Raw genomic sequence first — 13826 nt, 5'->3', positions numbered from 1 at the left:
TTCCAGGTTGATGATTGAGTACTGCATTAGCTATTTGACCGATTTAATTTTCCAAGGTCTTGATCGAAACCGCCTAACTCTTGCACAACAGCTTAAGTTCCTCAAAATCAGCACTAGTGGGTGCAGCTGCACTTCCCTGTTGAGGATATGATTGCCTTTGAGCATACTGTTGTGGTTGCTGGAATCCAGGTGGATTGAACTGTTTACTCACACCTTGCTGATATGGTGGCTGAATAGCATTCTGATTATTACCCCAGCTGAAATTTGGATGATTTCTGTTGTTTGGATGATAAGTAGCTGGCACAGGCTGCTGTTGTCGCTGATAATTCTTCACATATTGAACAGATTCATTGACAAGAGAACACTGATCCGTAGCATGAGAACCTGCACAAAGCTCACATACCATAGCTATTTGATTGACTCCATAGGTAGCTAGAGAATCGACCTTCATAGACAGCGCTTGGAGCTGCGCTGCAATAGCGATGGCTGCATCAACTTCCAGAATACCTGCTACCTTCACAGGCATCATCCTCTGAGTTGGGGTTTGATGCTCATTTGCAGCCATAGTCTCGATAAGATTATAAGCCTCAGTGTAGCTTTTGGCCCACAAGGCACCTCAAGCTGCTGCATCGAGCATGGGCTGAGATTGAGCCCCCAAACCATTATAGAAACCAGTGATCACCATCCAATCGGGCATTCCATGATGTGGACACTTTCTCAACATTTCCTTGTAGCGTTCCCAAGCTTCGCACATAGATTCTGTAGGTTGCTGCACAAACTGAGTAAGAGCACTCCTTATAGCAGCAGTCTTTGCCATTGGATAAAACTTCACCAAAAACTTTTGTGCAAGATCTTGCCAAGTAGTGATGGACCCAGCTGGTTCAGAATGTAACCAGTCCTTAGCTTTATCCCTCAGTGAGAATGGGAAAAGCCTCTGCTTGATAGCCTCATTAGTCACACCATTATATTTGAAAGTACTGCAGATCTCAACAAAATTCCTTATGTGCATGTTGGGGTCTTCATTCGCAGCTCCTCCAAAAGAAACATAATTCTGCACCATCTGAATAGTGCCCGGCTTGATTTCAAAGGTGTTAGCTTGAATAGCCGGATGAAGAATGCTTGACTGAATGCCATCAATTTTAGGCCGAGAGAAGTCCATAAGTGTAACACCCCCAAATCCGGGGTCGGGGATCCAGGTTGTCATGAGTTCCATTTCCCTTATTAATACTTAATCTTAACAGTCAACCAACTACTGCGTACTGTGACCCCATAATATACACACACCACAAGTTATAGTCTCAGAGATGAATACCAAAAATAACACAAGTCATTTTATTCCACAATTATAAACCATTTCACCATAAAAAGGGTTTCTGAATAATTTACATATTTTTTGCCATTATTACAATTCATAAATATACATAAGTCTGGCACAACAAAAGTTGAAATCCTAGCCTACTGGTAGCTCCTACCTCAGCTACAACGGCATCAACGCCTACAGGAAACTGCAGAACATTTCCTAACCGCTCACGAATTGGGAGCTTGATCCTGTTCATCTTGTCTATCTGTTGTTGTGTGATGAGAGAAGAAAGCAAGGGTGAGCAACAAGCCCACCGAAATAATATGTATAATAATTAACAATATATGAGCATTCTCATAGTACTCATGAAAGTCTTGGTCAAAAAGAAATGAACCAAGTTTGTTATCTTAACGCGACCAAGTCACAAAATATTCAGTATATATATATATATACATATATACTTTTCACAATCTTTGAAATCCTCTGACATGTATAATATACACAGAGTTCCAGTTTATAACTGTATAAAAATATCATTGCAAGGTGATCTCATATATCTAACCTTGTCTCAACATTTTTCTGAAAATCTTTGACATGCATAAGATAATCATTTACTAGATATAAGTTTAAAAGATGAAGTTACACGATACTCCAATATACTTATATCTTTTCCAAATACTACTTGAACTACCACCGTTCAAGGTATAATCCATTTCAAAATTTCATCACACTGATGAGACTACAAGATAAGACTTGAATAGATTCAATCTTTGAAATATCATTTGAAAGAATTGAAGTTACGAGATACTTCATTAAGTCCCGATATATAGATATACACCTATATATATATACATTTCATACACTCCTTGAAAACATCTGTTATGAAAATTACAAACAGAGTTGCAATATCCAATGAATTTGGAAAGGAGAAAACCTTGGCATAAACCTGATATCTTGCTGATCTGGCAAAGATACCAATAAGTAACCTTTTCTACTAGTAGATGGACGAATTCCCCACTGGTCATCACCCTGGTCACAATAGGACCTTATGCTGGACTGCCACTCAGCCACTTACGCATTTGATGGAATCCCACTGAGCCACTTACACTTTCAAGGACGCCCACTGAGCCCATGTTGCTTATGCCGACTCAATAGATGGACTTACTTCCCGAACGTTGGGTAAGTAATTAATTCATTTATCAAAACAACAACCTCATTGCGAATATAAAATACACCACAGAGCCGGATCCCTTAGATTTTTTAGCGAGTATTCAAGTCCCCTTCAAAAAGGAAGATCTTAAATATAAAAATGAGTTTTGGGATCCGCTCTAACTTTTAAAATCATTTCGAAGACTCGAAACATTTTTAAGAATGTTTGGAGTACTGCTGATTTATTAAAATAAATCAGTCCCAATATATTAGAAAATATTTGAATATTATTATTTAAATAATATTCCCAAAAAGGATAATCTCTATCAAAATAATCGAAGTAGAAGTGTTAAAACTCATACTTGAAATGGGTATTAAATAACCAAAGATATACTTATACGAAAGTACTATCTTTAATGGAATAATCAAAAATAAGTTTGATTATCGACACATTATTCTTTAATAAAATATAGAATATTAATTAGTAAATAATCAGAGTCATAAGTCCTCAAATGAATATTCAATTAATATTCATTAAATAATATAAACTGAGTCATAAGTCCTCGAATGAATATTCAAAATAATATTCATTAAATAGAATAAACAGAGTCATAAGTCCTCGAATGAATATTCAAGATAATATTCATTAAATAAAATAAACGGAGTCTTAAGTCCTCGAATGAATATTCAAAATAATATTCATTAAATAAAATAAACGGAGTCTTAAGTCCTCGAATGAATATTCAAAATAATATTCATTAAATAAAATAAACAGAGTCGTAAGTCCTCGAATGAATATTCAAGATAATATTCATTAAATAAAATAAACGAAGTCTTAAGTCCTCGAATGAATATTCAAAATAATATTCATTAAATAAAATAAACGGAGTCTTAAGTCCTCGAATGAATATTCAAAATAATATTCATTAAATAATATAAAGTTATCGAATAAACCTTATTCGATTAATAGTTTTGAAAACTATATCTATATATATATATATTATACTCGGGAACATCGACTCCCGGTTTAGAAATATGTTCACCTTTGGGTCCCCTATACTAAGGGTATACGCAACTACTGTTTATCTCTAGTATAAGTATTATGAAACTTATAAGCAATTGAATCAACAATATATATCAAGATTACGAAACAGACATGCATATATACCATATCACATGCTCCAATATATCGCAAGATTTGCTAATTAACCACCATGCATCTATCACAAGATAATGCATATACATATATACATCACAACAACAGTATAACGGGTAGAAAACTTGTCTGAGTGCTCCCGGATAGACTTAAGCTTAGAGTGGGTCCGATAACCAATGAACAACAACATAAGTTGGAATTAAACCCCGGTCGCTTAAGAAACTAGACTTTAACCAATTGAACCCTAACGTTCGCTTATGGTCACTCCTATGCTTAACGAATCACCTAAGTCGTTCGAGTACCCTCGGCTCCACCATATTTAATAAATTAACCATTAAGAATTTTAAAGCGATTCTTTCGCGAGTACCTTACTAACTTCCTAATCCACTTAACATAATTGTTTCATACCCCAATTAGTCATTTAAAGTCCTTAACCAGGGTTTCAAAGTAAGGCGAGGGGTAATGGTTCGGTCGCGAAACGCCGTTACTTAAAAAGGTCGTTTCTCCTAAAACGTACATCGGATTCAAACAAACCACATATCAAAACGAAGCTCGTAACATGAACTATCTAATCATGGCAATGGTCAAAACCTAACAGTGAGTTCACGGGTCCTAATGTTAAGAACAAAAACAGTCTAGGGTAATCGGACATTACGACGGCTATATTTACGCGATTACCAATTTCGTACAACTCCAATTCAATTCACAAACAACCCACAATCATCACCATTCCACCATCATTCAACCACAATACAATATCATTCAACCATAACTCAATATCTCAACCTATTCATCTAAACTAAGTCAAAAATGTGGCCAAGAACTTTAAATCCAACAAGTATCACTCCTAACTCCAAAATCAACAAAACCACTTACTAAACAAAGCTCTAAACATGATTACACACCCATTACTGTAATATCCGGGATATATCGTATAATTATTTTTGCTATTATATAATTATTATGTGTGTTCAGTATCTATTCTGTGAGCTAATTGTTAAGTGTTATCTGTACTCGAATATTCAAAAATAATATTAATTGAGTATTTTAATTTTTATATGTCCAAAATAAAATATAGATAATTGTCATATCTTCCTAATTATTTTTATGTTGGTTTATGGATTTATAAGAATCATATGAAATTTCTAAAATCTTTTTCCGGGTAATTAAAATCTATTTTATAAAAACGGGAACCAACCGACGTCAACCGTTGTTACGTTTTTGGAACCCGAAACTCTTTCGAGAACTCCTTCCTAACCTAATTGTAATATTCCGAGCATATTCCATGTTTCGACTTTTTCGATCCGGCGTACGGTTTGTCCTGCGCGGGTCCCGGCGCAACATTTTCGATACAATATTCGTTTCCGTAAATCAATAAAACCCGTATTTTTGATAAACGGGAGCTTTTTATTAAACTATCACAATTATCACTTCGTAATACGTGTAACCAGGCGCTGAGACCAAGACCGCAGTAAAATTGTACTGATTTGGATAATTATCTCGAAAACCGATACCGTTTGGATCAGTTTTTACAAATAAACGTACCGTTTTATATCCGGAATGATCCAACGGGATACTAATTTTCTGTAATTATAAATAGCCTTTTACCGTAATTTATTTCGTATCAAAATCATTTGCAGACAGATAATTATATAATTTTCAGAGAAAAACCCTAATTTCCTAAAACTGTTCTAAGAATCAAACAAGCATTTGGAGGTGTTATTGAATTCGGTTTGGAAAGCTCGAGTAACCAATCTGAAGGTCTTGAAGAGCTCTACCAGATTCTGTAATCCATACACCTGCAGAAATCAAGGTTATTTTTCTAAAAATTTATTTATTTTCGAATTTATTTTATTAAAAATATGAATTTTTGTTCGGATGATTGTTTGTATGATTTGATGATTACATGTTGTAGAGCTTGTTTTCCTGAGGATTTTCATATGTCATACGTCTGATTTGGAGTTCAATAACATGTTCAAATTTGAGTTTGATTTTCGAATTTTAAAATTAGGGTTTATAACCCGTATGAATGTTCTTAATTGAAATTTGGGGGTTTCTTATTCTGTGATAGATTTATGTTGTGATATAGTGGATTGTGTTCTCTGTGAAATTTGCAATCTAGTCGTATAAGTTTCATGAATCACCGAGGTCTGTAGAGAAGGGAGTTGTCTTTTTAAATTTTCCGAAGTTCGCCGGAAACTGCAAAACTTCACGGCCAAATTCCGGCCAACTCAAGGATTGTTAGGATGAATTGATTGCATGGTTGTGTTCCTGGTGTTGGGTAGATGTGATCTGGAGGTGATGGTGGCCTGAGCATCCCTGGAACGTGTTTTCCGGCCATCCCCGACTATTTTCCGGCGACCCCCCTGGAAAATTATAGTTTAGTACCTATAGTTTTGAAAACGATGCAGTTTGGTCCCTGTAGTTTCCAGACTTTGCAAAAATTGGATTTCTGTTTTAAAAATATTTAAAAATCATATTTCCTATTTATATTTATTATAAAAATTCGTTTTTAATTTCTGAAAATTCTAAAAATTATTATTTTAATTCTGAAAATTATTTTTAATTCACAAATAAATCTAAATTAATTAGTTAATTAATTTCAGTTAATTTCTAATTGATTAATTGGTCAATTAATTCAAAAAATAATTGATTAATTGATTTAATTAATTATTAATTGATTTTAATTAATTATTTAATTAGATTTAATTATTTAAAAATGATTTAAAAATCCTGAAAAATAGTTTCGAGCTTTAAACTATTATTCTAAATTATTTCCAAGGCTCGATAATTATTCTAAAATTAATTCGGAGCCAGAATTGGCCAACCGAACCCTGTTTATTAACCCGAAATTGATCCAACGACCCGTTTTAATTCCGAAAAATGTTTTAAAAATCATTTTAAATACCAGAGAGCCTATTTATGACCCGAGACTTCTTTATAAATGATATATCATTGATTACGTGATGTATTATATGCTATATGTGACTTGTTAATTGACTATCGGTCTATATATTCTGTGTTTACTTGATTATTGCATAATTTTCAATCCGTTAATCGGATTTAGGTAAAACGAAGGTAGATAGAAGTATGTGTTGAATAGAATTCTATGAGTAAATTATTGATAGATGCTTATGATATGTGAGCAGAAGAGGCAAGACGTAGGAAAGGGAAACAGATAGTTGAGGAGTAAGACGCTTGTGATTGGAAGCGAGTGCAGTGTAGTAAGCTAATATCAGGCAAATGTTCTGAACTTTCTCGAGATATTGTAGTATTTGATAGTCAGATTGATATTGCAAGTGCTTTGAAGCACTGAAACCTAAACTCTGATTCCAGTTATTGTTCTTGAGCCGTAAACCTTATTCTTTCTAGACCATTGATTGTTGTATACCCAAACACGAACCTCAAGTATATGATACTACTCCATAAATACATGCAAACAAAATCCCAAACACTGAATTGAATTACTTGTACATTCAATCATTGTATCCTATGCATTGAAAGCCCAAATCTTTGAAACCCTGAAATGTTGATTCCTTTGTTATCCAAATCTTTCATTACCCATCATCCAAGCTTTTAAATTGCCTTATTGATCCTTACAAGGATTGAAACCCTTTCATTGTTAAACATTTATTGTTGTTAATGATTTCGGTTATTGTTTATTATTGCATATTCTGTTATTATGTTAGAATTGGATTGTTTTTATAAAATTTTGGACCAGATTCGTGGTCAGACCATATAATGGTCAAGTTAGGCCAATGTGTGCCTTGGATCCAGTAGTTAGAGCAATGTTGTGTGCCTTGCTCGGGGTTAGTGCGTGACTGATCAGCAGCCTAACCTTGGTTTTTAAATTAAAAGTATAATATCCAATTCTAAATCATAATCCAATGTTCACTTGATATCATAATCATATTCACCTGATGATCATTATTCTCAGTTTTGTCATTGTGACTTGCTGAGCTAGTTAGCTCATTTGTGAGATGTTGTTTATATTCTTTCCAGTTAAAAAGGAACCAGTTGGTAGCGAGGATGCCCAGTCCAGCGCGAGAGCTAGGGGTTCAGGTTGAGAAAGCTGAGCTAGTAGGCTTCTTTTGGGATAATTTAAGTTTGTAAAAGTTTGTAATAATGTTTAATACTCAGTTTGAGTTTGAAAAAGTTGGGATTTGAACGGTTTATAATATATTAGTGTGTTTGGCTTGTGTGCATACTTTAACATGTTGCGGTCTGTGGTGGTTGGTAAGTAGGGTCACTGCATATATTATTATTATCTTTATTATTGTTATAAGCAGGTTATAATTAAGGTGTGTGTGTGGACCCCAAACTTCTGACCCGGGTTTGGAGGGCGCCACAGGTTTGGTATCAGAGCTACAGGTTATAAGTCACTGACACAAGCCTAGGTTGATGGGAATGGGTAGAGGGATAGGATTAGAAGTAAGGTATAGGATGATAGAACGTCGAGAGGTTGAGTGTTATGGTATAACCGGTATTAGTATAGTTTGCGTCGTGGTACAAGATTCTTATATTACGATATGATTTCAGATAGCAGAGATGGCCGACTCTTTTATTCCCGTATCAACTGATCACTCAGAGCCTTCAGTTGGAGCACCAGCATCGGATCCACGTCCTGTGATTCCACTAGCATTGGCTATTCTACCTCCACCGGTGTTGCAGCCCGTACCATTGTAGGCTATTCCACCTCCAGGCATGAGGCCACCTATCAGAGGACCCCCACCTGCTGATTCAGGCTTTACTAGTCATTTAGTCACAGGAGTACCTTTCCAGTTCTCTTCCTATCCTGTCCCATATCATCAGTTTGAGGCTTGCCTTATGGAGCAGCGATTCCTACAGGGTCAGATCCAGGAGTTATTGCATATCATGCGTACCAGAGAGATGGGGAGTGGTGAGAGGCGACTTAGGGAGAGGCTCCAGGCATTTCGTAGAGCAGCTGCTGTGAGGATTGCTGAGGCTACACATGAGGACATCACCCCTGATTTCCTAGTGGAGTGGGCTAAGTGGGTTCTAGAGGAGCTTGAGGAGATAGGAGGTCCAGATTTGCTATGAGCCATAGATTTTGAGATGGAGATGCTGAGCAGTGTTGTTATGGTTATGTAGTATGTACAGTAGTGTGTAGTGTGTATCACTAGACTTTTGAGTTGTATTTATAGACTAGCAATGTTGACTAGTGAGTAGGTTGTTGTACCTTTTTTGCTTTTACTTTCGAAGCGTCTTTACGCTTGTACTACCTAAAACTTTTGATCTATATATCAGTACCTTTTCTTTTCCAACACTGTCATTTACTTTATCGCACCTGTTTTACTTTACCTTATTTATTGCACCAGTATACCCTGTGATACCATGTACCCTGTTTTCCATAACTGTTTATATTCTGTAAAGAAGCATGCAATTTACTTAGTTACAACTGTTTTCAAAAAGAGATATTCCTATTTTACAAAACTTTTCTTTTATACAAAGATTTGATTTAAAAGCTAAATAAATTGATTGATTCTTTACAGAAAATGCCTCCCAGAAGAAATACCCGCACCAACACCCATAATGAAGAAACCAACAACAACAACAATAACAACCAAGATGATACAAACCAGATGGTGAACCAGGACCCATGGACCCAGCAATAGCCCAGATTCTTCAAATCCTGGCCCAACAAACAGTTCACCTGGCACAACAACAGCAGAGACAGACCAATCCCCAGGTAACTTTCAAAACTTTTCAGGCAGTAAACCCACCAGAATTCAAAGGTTCCTTAGACCCAATTGAAGCAAATGTGTGGTTAAAGGAAATAGAGAAGGCATTTACCTTGGTAAAAGTGAAAGAGGAGCAGAAGGTTGAATTTGCAAGTTACTATCTGAAGAATGAGGCCACCTATTGGTGGGAGATGGTGAAGATATTGGAAAGCACAGATGTTATTACTTGGGAAAGGTTTAAGGAATTGTTTTTAGAAAAGTATTTTCCTCAGTTTGTTCAGGATCAAATGGAGCTGAAGTTTTTAGAATTAAAGCAAGGGAACATGTTGGTAACAGATTATGAGGGGAAGTTTGAGGAATTGTCAAGGTATGTGACGTCGTATGTTGATACTGATAGAAAGAAAGCTAAGAGATTCCAGCAAGGCTTGAAGCCATGGATCAGAGGGAAGGTAGCTATTTTTGAATTGAATACCTATGCCGGGGTTGAACAGAAGGCTATGATCGCAGAGACAGAGAGTGAGATGTTCCAGAAAGAAAAGGAAAGCAAGAAAAGGAAAGTTGAGGGAAGTGAGGGTCAGTCACAAACAGGGAAGTTTCCAAATTTTAAGAAGGGCAAGTTTCAGCCAGGGAGAAATTTTAATTTCAGGAGATAAAATGCAGGAGACGGAGGCCAGGGCAATCGTCCAGCTAATGTGAATCAGCCGAATCAGTTGAGATTAACTTTTCCAGATTGTCAAGTATGTGGAAAGAAGCATGGAGGAGTTTGTAACAAGTTGAATGTGGTATGTTTTAAATGCAACTAGAAAGGGCACTACTCGAGGGAGTGCCGAAATCAGCCAGCAAGAGAGCCAGCAAATAAGGATCAACCTATCCGAAATCCAGCAGTGAAGGTTCCAGCCATTGGATTTACATGCTTCAAATATGGAAAGCCAGGACATATGGCCAGGGATTGCAAGACACCAGCCCAAGTCAGTAATGCATTAAGGATTATGGGATCTACCCCAATAGTGAATGAGACTCTGAGGGCTAGAGTTTTTAACATGTCGGTGAAGGATGCGATCCAGGATGCGGATGTCGTGGCAGGTACGCTTAATGTAGATTCTTTATGTGCCAAAGTGTTAATAGATTCGGGAGCAACTCGATCGTTTGTTTCACAAGATTTTGTTAGTAAGTTAAATTGTCCAGTTGGGTATTTAAATGAAATAATGACTGTGGAATTAGCAAATAAAGAACGTGTAACTGTTAACCAAGTTTGTGGGAATTATGAGATTAAGATTTCTGGTAGTAAGTTTTGTGTAGATTTGATACCGTTTAAGTTAGGAGAATTTGATGTTATATTAGGGATGGATTTGTTATCTAAGCATGATGCTCAGATAGATTGTCGAAATAAGAAAGTAATGGTGAAAACGCCAGACGAAAGAATAGTAACGTTCAAGGGACAGAAGCAGGTAAATAAGTTCTTAATGATGATTCAAGCCAAGAAGTTACTACGACAAGGATGTGAGCATTTCGTAGCATATGTGATCGACAGAAGTCAGGAGCCAGCAAAACTTGAAGATATTCCGGTTGTGAAGGAATTTCCAGACATGTTTCCTGACGAGTTACCAGGACTTCCTCCAGATAGAGAAATTGAATTTGTAATCGACTTAGCACCTGGAACCGAACCAATATCCAAGGCCCCGTATAGAATGGCGCCCGTTGAGATGAAAGAGTTAGCAAAGCAATTACAAGAGCTGTTAGAGAAAGGAGTAATCAGACCCAGCGTATCCCCGTGGGGTGCACCGGTATTATTTGTCAAGAAGAAGGATAGAAGCATGAGACTGTGCATCGACTATAGGGAGCTCAACAAGTTGACAATCAAGAATAAGTATCCGTTACCCAGAATTGATGATTTGTTTGACCAATTGAAGGGAGCCAAGTATTTCTCCAAAATCGATTTAAGATCGGGATATCATCAACTGAGGATCAAACCAGAAGATATACCAAAGACAGCTTTCAGAACAAGGTATGGACATTACGAGTTTTTAGTGATGTCTTTTGGATTGACCAACGCCTCAGCAGCGTTTATGGACCTGATGAATAAAATTTTCAAGGAATATTTGGACAAGTTCGTTATAGTATTTATAGACGATATTTTGATCTATTCAAAGATGGAGGAGGATCATGCGGAACATTTAAGGACAGCTTTGGAGATTTTAAGGAAAAAGAAGTTATATGCTAAATTGTCGAAGTGTGAATTGGCTACAGGAAGTTCAGTTCTTAGGACACATAGTCAGTAATGAAGGGATCAAAGTGGACCCGACAAAGATCGAGGCAATTACGAATTGGGAAAGACCGAGAACACCCACTAAGGTAAGAAGTTTCTTGGGATTGGCAGGATATTATCGACGATTCGTTCAGAATTTCTCAAGAATTGCAACACCATTCACAAAGCTTACACAAAAAAATGAAAAGTTTATATGGAATGACAAGTGCGAAGAAAGTTTTCAGGAATTGAAGCGGAGATTAATCACAGCACCTGTTTTGTCACTTCCAGATGATCAAGGGAATTTTGTAATTTATAGCGATGCTTCTTACAAAGGATTAGGATGTGTTCTTATGCAGCAAGACAAGGTGATTGCGTATGCGTCAAGGCAATTGAAACCACACGAACAGAAGTACCCTACTCATGATTTGGAGTTAGCAGCCATAGTATTTGCTTTGAAGATTTGGAGACATTATTTGTATGGAGAAAAATGTGAGATTTTCACGGATCACAAAAGTTTGAAATATATATTTACCCAGAAGGAACTTAATATGAGACAAAGGAGATGGTTAGAATTGATCAAGGATTATGATTGCTCGATTAATTATCATCCCGGTAAGGTGAACGTTGTAGCAGATGCGTTAAGTCGAAAGGAAAGGTTAAATGTGTTATCCGTACCTGAAGAGATATATAAAGAATTTCAAAAATTGGAATTGGAGATTAGAATTTACAAGCCTGAGGAAGCAAAAGTGTACAGTATGATTTTCCAACCGGAGTTATTGGAGAAAATAAAGAAATGCCAGAAAGAGGTAATGGATCAAGATATAAATAGTTTGGTAGGTGAGGAATTATGCACGCAACAAGATGATCAAGGTATTCTTAGGTTTTCTTCAAGAATTTGGATTCCACCAGTAACGGAGCTGAAAAATGAAATTTTACAAGAGGCATATAGTTCAAGATATTCCATCCATCCAGGGAGTACCAAAATGTACAGAGATTTAAAGAAGAATTATTGGTGGCCAGATAGGAAGAGGGAAATTACGGAATGGGTTAGCAAATGCTATACCTGTCAGAGAGTTAAAGCAGAGCATCAGAGACCAAGCGGATTGCTACAGCCATTGGAGATTCCAAAGTGGAAGTGGGAACATATTACCATGGATTTCATAGTTGGATTACCAAGGACAAGGGCTAATCATGATGCCATTTGGGTTATAGTAGATAGACTTACCAAGTCAGCTCATTTTCTGCCTATAAATGAACGATTTTCGCTCGACGAGTTAGTTCATATTTACTTGAAAGAGATCGTAGTTCGTCATGGAGTTCCAGTGTCTATCGTATCTGATAGAGATCCAAGGTTTAATTCAAGATTCTGGAAGAGTTTTCAAGAATGTTTGGGAACAAGATTGAATATGAGTACGGCCTATCACCCCCAAACGGATTGCCAAAGTGAAAGAACGATCCAGACAATCGAGGACATGCTACGTGTTTGTGCTATTGATTTCAAAGGAAGTTGGGATGAGCATTTACCCCTGGTAGAGTTTGCTTATAATAACAGTTATCATGCCAGCATTGGGATGCCACCTTATGAAGCCCTTTATGGATGCAAATGTAGATCTCCAGTATATTGGGACGAAGTAGGAGAACGCAAAATACTCGGACCCGAATTGGTGCAGCAGACAAAGGAAGTTGTTGAAATTATCCAGAAAAGATTAATAGCCACGCAAGATCGTCAAAGGAAATATGCAGACCAGTCAAGAAAAGACATGGAATTTAAAGAAGGAAGCTTGGTATTATTGAAAGTATCACCGTGGAAAGGACTAACGAGGTTTGGGAAGAAAGGGAAGCTAAACCCAAGATATGTCGGACCTTTTGAAATCCTAAAGCATATTGGCAAAGTAGCTTACGAATTGGCGTTACCTCCGCACATGGAGCACATTCACAATGTTTTTCACATATCAATGCTTAAGAAATATAATCCAGACTCTAGGCATGTAATAGAATATGAGCCAATAGAACTTCAAGCAGATTTATCATATGTAGAGAGTCCGATAGAGATTATAGAGGAAAGAGAGAAAGTATTGAGAAATAAAGTGGTAAAGTTAGTAAGAGTATTGTGGAGAAACCCAAAGGTTGAAGAGTCAACCTGGGAGTTAGAAAGTGATATGAGAGAAAAGTACCCTCATTTATTTTCTTAGAGATTACGAGGACAGAATCCTTTTAAGGGGGGAAGGATGTAATATCCGGGATATATCGTGTAATTATTTTTGCTATTAT

General features: G+C 36.7%; 1 non-coding gene across 1 annotated transcript; it reads left to right on the top strand.

Moving 5' to 3' along the window:
• The first annotated feature begins 695 nt into the window (after window positions 1-695).
• LOC141679840 (small nucleolar RNA R71) lies at window positions 696-802 on the top strand. Its single transcript, XR_012558194.1, has one exon. It is a non-coding gene; the product is annotated as a small nucleolar RNA R71 (small nucleolar RNA).
• The last annotated feature ends 13024 nt before the right edge of the window (window positions 803-13826 follow it).

This window comes from Apium graveolens, chromosome 1, assembly GCF_009905375.1.
Source record: "Apium graveolens cultivar Ventura chromosome 1, ASM990537v1, whole genome shotgun sequence".
Classification (NCBI taxonomy): domain Eukaryota; kingdom Viridiplantae; phylum Streptophyta; class Magnoliopsida; order Apiales; family Apiaceae; genus Apium; species Apium graveolens.
Note: the sequence above shows the minus strand (reverse complement) of the source record. Positions and strands in the feature narration are given on the sequence as shown.